We start from the raw sequence: 12,428 nt of genomic DNA, 5'->3' as shown, positions 1-12,428 counted from the left end.
TCCTCGGGGAAAGTCTCCCGGCATTCGAACGGAATGTCTCCTGCGGTGATCGCATGGGCCGGTATCACCACCACACTAGGGATAATGGACGTATTGGGGCTCTCGGTTCTCACATACGGGCTTTGACACTTCTCCAACCGACGATTGACCCTTGTTCGAGCATACTCGGATTCCGGCTCCGAGTCCGGAGTGTATCGCGGCGACGTAGCTGATAATAATGTACGTCCGGGCGTCGGCGGAAGGTCCTTGCCGAAGAATATGCCGCGTCCCGGGGTTGGTAGGAGACTTGTGAGATCGTCCTCGATCAACATCGGAGAGACCACCGGGGGCGGAGTGTTTGGGTAGCTGCGTACTGGCGGGGCCCTGCGTGGTGGTGTTGCCGGCTCGTCATCATCCGACGAGAGCAGTATCGTCTCCACTATTATCTGTAACGGTTTAGGCACATTTGGACGGTCATGTGTTCGGAGTGCGGGACCCGGTCGGGTTGCAGGCGACTGTGACCGCTCAGACGGTTTGGAACATGGTTTGGCTATAGCCCGACTCGTGCCGCCAGGTTGGTTGACCGCAAGGGCATGGACAGGAGTTACCCGCTTAGCTGGAACTTGCTCGACTGGCTCGGGGTTTGGGTTCACCGTGGAGGCCCGTTTCACGGGCTTAGTTGGTTGGGAAGAGGGCTGGACAGCAGTATTGGTGACGCGGCAATTGGTCTGGTTCAGCTTCGTGAGGAGGACTGAGCACGGCTTCATAGACTCCCGAAGTTGCCGTTGTTGCCTACCAGAACCTTTGGTGCATGAGGGTTGGATTTGGTTCTGCATGGTTGAATCTGTTGGGGAAGAAAGGATATGAGAACTATTAGTTGTAACACATTGATTCTTCTGTTCAGACGGAGAAATATAGGATTTCATATCGCTCACGTGAACGTTTCTTTCATCCCCCCATTTTGGCTACGGACCCTAGCAATAACAGGAGAGACGAAACTGAGGACTGTGTATGGGCCATCAAACTTCGGAGCCAATTTCGCTGCGAAATTCTCCCCGGCCTTTGACAATGGGTGTTGTTTTATCAGTACCAGATCCCCGACCACAGGAGTCCACTTCCGACGTCTGAGATTATATCGACGTTTCTGATCCTCTCCCACTCGCGCCAGGTTCCTCTTGACGATCTGCATAACCTCCCGGAGCTCATCCGCTCTCCGTGACGGCTCGATGACTCTAGCTCCTGTGCCAGTAGCTACTTCGTCGAAAAGTGCCCCTGGAAGTCTCGACTCCCGGCCCTGTACCAGGAAAGCCGGACTGTACCCAGTCGACTCCGAAGTACTCGTATTCACGGCCAACGAGATTTCAGGCAGGTATTCATCCCACTTGGTGTGTTGGTTTTCGGCCAGCTGAGCAATTATGGTCTTAATGGTCCTGTTAGCCCGCTCCGTGGGGTTTTCCTGAGGGCAATATGGTGCCGTAAACTGTCGTCGAATGCCGACCTGCCGCATATAACTTTCAAGGACTCGGCTCGTGAACTGGCTGCCATTATCCGTAATGAAGAGTTTTGGAGTACCAAATCTGGACAGTATCCTTTCTCTAAACGCCTTTACCACTCCTCCTGCCGTGGCCTTTCGCAGGGCCACCAACTCGACCCACTTCGTGAACCTGTCGACGAACACCAGCAACATACAGTTTCCGTGTTTAGTGCGTGGCATTGGGCCCACAAAATCTGCGCATACCGTTGCCCATGGTTCCTCTGGCAACGATTGCAGCATCTCACCAGCAGGCGCTGTTTGACTGGGCTTGTACATCTGGCACGATTTGCAACTCTTAACAAAACGGGTGATGTCGCGCACCATTCCCGGCCAGTAGTACCGGCCACATATCCTCTGGATAGTTTTCCGATTCTCGCGGAGGACCCGTCCGCGTAAGTGGTTCGGAACACACAACTTCCAAGGGGTGTCATCTTCGTCGTTGGTTGTTCTCTGAATATGCCGGTAAAGCTGAGTGCCAACAATGGAGTAATCCGGGAGTTGCTTAGGATCAGCCATGATAGCTTCCATCTTCTGTTGAAGCCATGGACATTGAGGGGCCTCTTCCTCCACCGCACGCTGTAGCGACTCGACGGGATGGCGTGACAAGGTATCGGCTACCATGTTAAGGCAGCCCTTCCGGTATTGCACGGTGAATTTATACTGCTGGAGCTCCAGAGCCCAGCGTGCCAGTCGACCGGTGGGATTGTCTATAGAGTTGAGCCATTTCAGCGCCAGATGGTCTGTGATTACCAAGAAACTGTAACCCTCAACGTATTGTCGCATTTTCCGGATGCCCCACACTATTGCCAGGCACTCCTTCTCCGTAGCCGAGTAGTTCCTTTCCGCATCATTCAACGTACGACTGGCGTAAGCTATAACCCTTTCGCCGTCATCGAATAACTGAGTCAAAACAGCTCCGAGGCAGTGGTCGCTGGCATCCGTCTGCAATATGAACTGCCGCGTGAAATCTGGACATGCTAAAATAGGGGCTTGGGTGAGTCTGGCTTTAAGCGCCTCGAAAACTGTTTGTGGAGGAGTCTGGCACAAACCTACGATATCACGAAACCACCCCAAGAAACCGACGTAGTTCTTTGAGTGTTTCTGGCGCTGTCATTTCCTGAATAGCAGCCACCTTATCTGGGTCCGTGTGTATCCCATTCCCGCTGACAACATGCCCCAGATACTTCGTTTCCTTCTTAAAGAATTCGCATTTGTCGGGGTTTATACCTAGTCGGGCCTCTCTAAGCCGTCGAAAAACTTCCTTAAGATTCGACAAGTGTTCCTCCAACGATTTTCCAATGACGATGATATCATCCCAATAGGCGAAAGCGTGAGGTTCCATTTCAGGTCCTATTACGCTATCTAGGGCCCTCTGGAATGTTGCCGGTGCGGAATGGAGACCAAAGGGCATTACTCTCCACTGATACAGGCCTCGACCTGCCACGGTAAACGCGGTATACCTTTTGCTGTCCTCATCCATAGGAATCTGCCAATAACCATCTTTAAGGTCGAGACTACTGACGTACCGAGCTTCACGAAGGCGATTTAAGATGGAGTCAATTCTTGGCAAAGGATACGCGTCCGGCTCCGATCTGCTGTTAAGTTGGCGAAAGTCAATACATAACCGCCACGTTCCGTTCTTCTTTTGCGCCAGCGTTATAGGGGAACTGTAAGGGCTGTGAGACGGCTCTATATATCCCAATGCTAATAGCTCATTTATCTTCTCATCGATAATGGCCTGCATGGCGGGGTTTCGGGGAGCATACCTGAGCTTAAAATGCCGGTCATCCTTCATGTTAATGCGATGAATCGCGGCGGTGGATGGTCCATGAATCTCGTCCGTTCCTCTAGTTCACACTTACTTACCGTTTTGTGCCCCGGTACTGCAACTTCGCCACCGTTTGCGGCTTGGGTGGCATCACCTGTCAATATGGTCCGGTGGTGATGTTTCTCCGACTGCGTACCGACGTCACATGTCAGGCCGGCACATGTGAGTCGAGCTCCAACCTTCACCAGGATATCCAGTCCCAATAGTAAACTTTCAGTCGCGTCTGGCATCACCAAGAAGCGGGCATTAGTATGGGCTAAACGATAGATGTGGGCAAGGTTTCTGCAGGCTTCGCAGGAGACCTGGATAAGTTCTCCGAACTACTTGACGAGCGAACAAGAGGACTCACGCGAAGGGGGGTTCCAATAGTTAAAGACACTTCATGGAACCTCTAAAGGTTACGCGGAATCTGGGCAAGAACACGCGAGGGAGTTCCAAGAGTTGCGAACACTTGAAGGAATCTGGGCAAGAATACGCGAGGGAGTTCCAAGAGTTGCGAACACTTCCAGGAATCTGGGCAAGAGTACACGAGTTCCAAGAGTTGCGAACACTTCAAGGAATCTGGGCAAGAATACGCGAGGGAGTTCCAAGAGTTGCGAACACTTCAAGGAATCGGGGCAAGAGTACACGAGTTCCAAGAGTTGCGAACACTTCAAGGAATCTGGGCAAGAGTACACGAGTTCCAAGAGTTGCGAACACTTCAAGGAATCTGGGCAAGAGTACACGAGTTCCAAGAGTTGCGAACACTTCAAGGAATCTGGGCAAGAATACGCGAGGGAGTTCCAAGAGTTACGAACACTTCAAGGAATCTGGGCAAGAGTACGCGAGGGAATTCCAAGAGTTACGAACACTTCAAGGAATATGGGCAAGAGTGCGCGAAGGAGTTCCAAGAGTTACGAACACTTCAAGGAATCTGGGCAAGAGGACGCGAAGGAGTTCCAAGAGTTACGAACACTTCAAGGAATCTGGGCAAGAGGACGCAAAGGAGTTCCAAGAGTTACGAACACTTCAAGGAATCTGGGCAAGAGTACGCGAGGGAATTCCAAGAGTTACGAACACTTCAAGGAATATGGGCAAGAGTGCACGAAGGATTTCCAAGAGTTACGAACACTTCAAGGAATCTGGGCAAGAGTACGCGAGGGAATTCCAAGAGTTACGAACACTTCAAGGAATCTGGGCAAGCTATTGAATATCACCACTCTGACTCACCTGGTTATCTGCTATTTTTTCCTTCCACTAGATTGAATTCGCGCATTTGTTGACTTCGCTTCCTTTGAACACTGACTGATCCCCTTTCGATTTCCTACGGTCCTTTTATAGGAAAACAGTCTGTACCTATTACCCAAAAATAAGCTTAAATAATTTAACAAAAACCACGTGCCATTGGGGTACCTATCCCATTTATATCCCAATTATATAATTCAATATAATTCAACACATATATTTCAAAATACAATAACAACAACAATAAGTGGGGACAAAAACAAACGAAGTGACTTTTGTCGTCACAGTATAGCTTCCTTCAACCGAAGTTGCGAATCTCAATTGACGAACCGTCTATTTTTCAGCAACCAGTTATTTTCAGTTGCAGTGAATATTTTCGAAGAAACAAAAAGTAAAATTGAAAGGAAAAAACATGTTGTTAACAATAGTTGATTATTTGCATGATTAATTAATTGTGTGTATCAAAAATATGTTGAAAATAACAATAAAACAAGAGTTTGAAATATTAATTGATAAATTGAGTACAAATCCAATGCACATGGATTTCATCTATACACCCGACAACATCAGGGAATTTCGCTTTTGAATAAAAATGATTTTTGTTTTGTCTTTTTTCCTCCTCCGTGAACTTTGAAGCGATCCAATTTTGGCACAATCTGTCCTCTATCAAGTGGACAACTTCCTTCAATACGTTCGACAATGTAGGTTGAGTCATGCATTTGTTGTAATCATGGCCATGGGACTTTTGGAAATTTTCCTCCGAAAAAAAAATCTCAACGCCTAAAATAATTTACTGGTTATACAGATCTTTTCAACATGAGCTTCAACTTACAGTGCAAATGGCAATTCCAATGGATTTGACTTGTCCGTAAAATTTCTTCTAATAGATGTCATGCCCTGTACATTTTCTTCACCATCGAAAAATAATATGATAAAAGCGCTATTTTTACATACAATTTGACAACCTTTAACACATTGACCCAATTGCAACATATTTGTTCTTTTTTCCTAGTGGGAATACAGAAATACGTCCACACTTACACACATACATACAACCTCTAGATTTCTCTCACACATTTCCAAAATTGGGAAAATTGTCCGTGAATTGTTATACGTAGATAATTTTTCGGGAAAAATTTGAAGTCTGTCGTTCGATTTAGACTCTCTTCCCTCCCTTGCTAATCTCATTGTCTGTCCGTTTACAGTGGGCCTTTGTAAAATTTACCCACCATAACTAAATATTTTTACATAAAGTTTTTGAAGCCATACACTTTACAAATCAATTTTTTTTTAATATTATTGATTATTTTTGGAAAAAATTGCTTGTTTTTTGGAATCCTGCTATCTTATTTTTGGCAATATTCTTTTTACATATACAACAAGTGTTTTTTGTTGCGAGTTTGGTGAAAATTTTTGGCGTCATAATGGTGACACACGAATTTATATAAACTTGTCGGACATCTTGAGGAACATTTTATATACCAACTACAATAAAAACATACATAGCGTTTATGTGCAAATTTTGGCGCAACTTTTGGCATTTAACAACCACACAACCTTGCAATTTTTACATATATATTTTTTGGGATTGTTTTGAAAAATCGCCGTATAAGACACATACATAACTCTACAAAATATTTTACATAAAGACACAGCCACATTTGATTATTGCTAAATATTTACACATAAACGCCATATTGGATTTCCAATAAATTACTTTTGGGAATTCTTGGAATTTATTGCGTTTTTTGATAAAGAGGCGCGTTTGCTGGACATCCGCTAAAAAACTTTGATGTTAACTAACCATAAAAAATTTGATCATTTTTTACAAAAGCGTTTGGTGGACAAGCGAATTATAAGTTAACTAACCTTAAAAAATATACTTAGACATTTTTCTATACATGTCTTTGAAAACACTTATCCTGAATTTACACCACTTTATGAAAACTTCTGAACTTATATAGCTCTTTGAAAACTTTGAACTCTTTTTGAATTCTTGCCGATGGGAATTTTTCTTCTTGACACAAAGAATTATCATCTTTAATGAATTCTTTTGCTGAAAAATTTTACTGGGATATTTACAACATTTTGCTGCAATATTTTTTCTTTAAAAAATAAATTGCTTTAAACTTTGCTGAAATATTTTGCATTTAACCCAAATCATTCTAAATTCTAATAAAATAAACGTTTTCAAATTAATACAAAAAACCCGAAAACTGTTAACATAAAATTAACTAAAAATAACAAAAACAAAAAACAACATATACAGTGGAACAAAGATACAGTGAAACACAAAAATACATACAGTGAAAAAAGTAAACAAAATAAAACAACAAAACTGTGTAAATACGAGTTTTTTAACACAATTACAACAACATACAATGACTTTTTAAAAATTTATTACAACAACAACAACATTAAGCGCCAACAAACAGAATGAAGACGAGTGGAACAACGCTGGACACAACATCAGGGGTAAACGTGCACAGACACACATTCCCAACTATACAAAAAGAGTGCAAAGTGAGTACAAATTTGTTTTTCCTTGCCTTGACGCGTGGAATCGAGAAAGGAATACAGGGTACGGCGAAATTTGACACCGACTCTGTGCCTTTATATGATAAAAGCGGTATTTTTACATACAATTTGACAACCTTTAACACATTGACCCAATTGCAACATATTTTTTGGATCACAGACTGATGTTAACAATCTTTTTTCCTAGTGGGACTACAGAAATACGTCCACACTTACACACATACATACAAGCTCTAGATTTCTCTCAAACTTTTCCAAAATTGGGAAAATAGCCCGTGAATTGTTATACGGAGATAATTTTTCGGAAAAATTGGAAGTCTGTCGTTCGATTTAGACTCTCTTCCCTCTCTTGCTAATCGCATTGTCTGTCCGTTTACAGTGGGCCTTTGTAAAATTTACCCAACATAACTAAATATTTTTACATAAAGTTTTTGAAGCCATACACTTTACAAATCATTTCTTTTTGAAAATATTGATTATTTTTGGAAATAATTGCTTGCTTTTTGGAATCTTCGTATCTTATTTTTGGGAATATTCTTTTTACATATACAACAAGGGGTTTTTGCGAGTTTGGTGAAAATTAATTAATAATGGTGACACAAAAATTTAAATAAATTTGTCGGACATCTTGTGGAATATTTTATATACCAACTACAATATAAACATACATAGCGTTTATATGCAAATTTTGGCGCAACTTTTGGCGTCATCATTTAACAATCACATAACCTTGCAATTTTTACATATATTTTTTTTTTTTTTTGGATTGTTTTGGAAAAATCGCCGTGTACGAAATACACATACATAACTATTATAATATTTTACATAAATACACAGACACATTTAAAAATTGCTAAATATTTACGCATAACCACAATATTGGATTTCCAATAAATTACTTTTGGGAATTCTTGGAATTACTTGCGATTTTTGATAAAAATGCACGTTTGCTGGACATGCGCTAAAAAAATTTGAGGTTAACTTACCATAAAAAATTTGATAATTTTTTACAAAAGCATTTGGTAGACAAACGAATTATAAGTTAACTAACCCTAAAAAATATACATAAAAATTTTTCTATAATTTTTCTTTGAACACACTTACCCTGAATTTACACGACTTTATGAAAACTTCTGAACTTATATAGCTCTTTAAAAATTTTGAACTCTTTTTGAATTCTTGCCGATGTGAATTTTTCTTCTTGATACAAAATACAACTGTGATTTTTACAACATTTTGCTGCAGTATTTATTCTTTAAAATATAAATTGCTTTAAACTTTGCTGAAATATTTTGCACTTGACCCAAATCATTCTCTTTGCTGGAAATTATTGTAGGAGTTTTTTATACTTGTTTGCTGAAATTTTGCTGCTGACCCAAAAATTTGTTTAAGATTGAAACTTTTCGCTGTATTTTCTGATTTAATTACTGTTTGGTTTCGAGTCTATATCATTCTGTCTTTTGAGCTTCAACAAATAATAAAATCCTCCTAACAAAGGAATTAAGACTCTTTGACATTTATAATTTCTTCTGTGCAACCCAGCAAACCTCTCCTAGTCGCATATTTTGTTGGATATTTTTTTTTTTAATTGAAAAAAAAATGTTGGTCTTGTTTGCTATTGTTTCTTGAATTTGCATAAAATCTCTTGTTTTCTGGCTCAATTAAATAATTCTCCTTGTCGATTTTTATTATCCAAACTTTGACTCCTTTCCTGGCTTTTCTTTTGCAAATATTTGTTATCAAATATTTTAACTTTCTGTCGACTCGACGGCTCTCCACAAAATTAGATCTGCATGTCGTCTAGCATTTTTTTAGGAAGTAACAACAACGATTTTGTAAAGACAAAATTTTTGATTTGTTTTAAGGCCCAATTAAGATAAAACTTTGTTTTCGTAAAGGCCAACTTTGTCAAACTCTTGTAAAACAAAAATTTCTTCTAAAGTCTGACCCTCGTTACAACAAGAATCGATAAAGCTAAATGCTCAACATTTTTTACATATGTATATTTTTTTGGGATTGTTTTGAAAAAATTGCCGTGTACGAATGACACATACATGTATCTACAAAATATTTGACATAAAGACACAGACACATTTGATTATTGCTAAATATTTACACATAACCGCCATATTGGAATTCCAATAAATTCCTTTTGGGAATTCTTGGAATTATGTGCGCTTTTTGATAAAGAGGCGAGTTTGCTGGACATGCGCTAAAAAACTTTGAGGTTAACTAACCATAAAAAATTTGATAATTTTTTACAAAAGCGTTTGGTGGACAAGCGAACTATAAGTTAGCTAACCTTAAAAAATATACTTAAACATTTTTCTATACATTTCTTTGAAAACATTTAACCTGAATTTACACCACTTTATGAAAACTTCTGAACTTATACAGCTCTTTGAAAATTTTGAACTCTTTGTGAATTCTTGCCGATGGGAGTTTTTCTTCTTGATACAAAATATTATCATCTTTCTTGAATTCTTTTGTTGAAAAATTTTACTGTGATTTTTACAAAATTTTGCTGCAATATTTTATCTTTAAAAAATAAATTGCTTTAAACCTTTCTGAAATATTTTGCATTTACCCAAATCATTCTCTTTGCTGGAAATTATTGTAGGAGTTTTTATACTTGTTTGCTGAAATTTTGCTGCTGACCCAAAAATTTGTTCAAGATTGAAACATTTCGCTGTATTTTCTGATTTAATTATTGTTTGGTTTCGAGTCTAGATCATTCTGTCTTTTGAGCTTCAACAAATTATAAAATCCTCCTAACAAAGGAATTAAGACTCTTTGAAATTTATAATTTCTTCTGTGCAACCCAACACACCTCTCCTAGTCGCATATTTTTTTGGATATTTTTTTAATTGAAAAAAAAAATGTTGGTCTTGTTTGCTATCGTTTCTTGAATTTGCATAAAATCTCTGGTTTTCTGGCTCATTTAAATAATTCTCCTTGTCGATTTTTATTACCCAAACTTTGACTCCTTTCCTGGCTTTTCTTTTGCAAATATTTGTTATCAAATATTTTAACTTTCTGTCGACTCGACGGCTCTCCACAAAATTAGATCTGCATGTCGTCTACCATTTTTTTAGGAAGTAACAACAACGATTTTGTAAAGACAAAATTTTTGATTTGTTTTTAAGGCCCAATTAAGATAAAACTTTGTTTTCGTAAAGGCCAACTTTGTCAAACTCTTGTAAAACAAAAATTTCTTCTAAAGTCTGACCCTCGTTACAACAAGAATCGATAAAGCTAAATGCTCAACATTTTTTACATATGTATATTTTTTTGGGTTTGTTTTGAGAAAATTGCCGTGTACGAATGACAAATACATATATCTACAAAATATTTGACATAAAGACACAGACACATTTGATTATTGCTAAATATTTACACATAACCGCCATATTGGAATTCCAATAAATTCCTTTTGGGAATTCTTGGAATAATGTGCGCTTTTTGATAAAGAGGCGCGTTTGCTGGACATGCGCTAAAAAACTTTGAGGTTAACTAACCATAAAACATTTGATATTTTTTTACAAAAGCGTTTGGTGGACAAGCGAATTATAAGTTAACTAACTTTAAAAATATACTTAAACATTTTTCGTTATTGTTGTGTTTTTTTCGACCTTTTTGATATCAATAAAATAATAAATGTTGTTTGAGCTTGAGGTCTTAATGTTGTTTATTTATTCATAATTTCCAATATTTCGCAATTTTCTTGAATTGCATCCTCAGGGAAAATCTACAATACAAAGTGTGTACTTATTAATATCACAGCATTTTAATATAAATTATTATATTATTAAACAAACACAAAATAAACACAAATTAGCTTACAAGTAAAATCAAATAAAGTGTCAAGTTAAATTAAAACTATGATAGGCTTCACCATCATCGTCGCTTGTAAATATTGCACTGATTTGATTTACTTCTTGCACGTTCTCTTATGTGTTAAATGTCTATAGCAGTATGCAGCATTGTCTGTGTCGCTCTTAAAGTTTATTCTCTTTGTTGTTGGAAGATTATTTATGTGCAGCATTTCTAAAGTCATTCTCCTGTTGTAGGTGTTTTCAGTTTGGAGTATTTTTACTTGTTCAAAGTTAGGTTGGTGGTTTATTTTATTATTTTATTTATTTTATTAAACATTTTTCTATACATTTCTTTAAAAACACTTAACCTGAATTTACACAACTTTATGAAAACTTCTGAACTTATACAGCTCTTTGAAAATTTTGAACTCTTTGTGAATTCTTGCCGATGGGAGTTTTTCTTCTTGATACAAAATATTATCATATTTCTTGAATTCTTTTGCTGAAAAATTTTACTGTGATTTTTACAACATTTTGCTGCAATATTTTATCTTTAAAAATAAATTGCTTTAAACTTTGCTGAAATATTTTGCATTGACCCAAATCATTCTCTTTGCTGGAAATTATTGTAGGAGTTTTTATACTTGTTTGCTGAAATTTTTCTGCTGACCCAAAAATTTGTTCAAGATTGAAACATTTCGCTGTATTTTCTGATTTAATTATTGTTTGGTTTCGAGTTTAGATCATTCTGTCTTTTGAGCTTCAACAAATTATAAAATCCTCCTAACAAAGGAATTACGACTCTTTGAAATTTATAATTTCTTCTGTGCAACCCAACACACCTCTCCTAGTCGCATATTTTTTTGGATATTTTTTTAATTGAAAAAAAAATGTTGGTCTTGTTTGCTATCGTTTCTTGAATTTGCATAAAATATCTGGTTTTCTGGCTCATTTAAATAATTCTCCTTGTCGATTTTTATTACACAAACTTTGACTACTTTCCTGGCTTTTCTTTTGCAAATATTTGTTATTAGAAAGTTAAAATATTTGTTCCAGCAAACTTCCGAGAACATTTTTAGAAGAATTCAAAGTTCAATAACTTTTTGACCCACAAGTTCAAAACTTTGGAATCTGTCGGAAATATAAGGCCAAGTGTTTCGAAATAAAATCAACAAACTACATACAGACAAGATAATTCGAAGAAAATGAAGTTCGCAAGCAGCATTCAAACTAATATTGATCAGAAGACACATAATTCAAAGGGTAAATTATTTGCAAATGCTCCTCAGCAACCCAAGATACAATATCAAAATTCGTGTCAAATTTGCAAAACTAATCATTTTATACGAGATTGCCCACAGTTTCTGGCTAAAAACGTGAATGACCGGATTTATGTGTGAAAATCTCACAACTTTTTTTTGAAACACCATACTTTGTTACACAAGGGAAAGGAGACCCTATCTGCAATATAAACTATAGTTCAAAAGGAAGCGCCACATAGTACCAGTGC

This window comes from Musca autumnalis, unplaced genomic scaffold (assembly GCF_047663935.1).
Source record: "Musca autumnalis isolate F117 unplaced genomic scaffold, ASM4766393v1 scaffold_6, whole genome shotgun sequence".
Taxonomy (NCBI): Eukaryota; Metazoa; Arthropoda; class Insecta; order Diptera; family Muscidae; genus Musca; species Musca autumnalis.
This window is presented reverse-complemented; position numbering follows the sequence as displayed.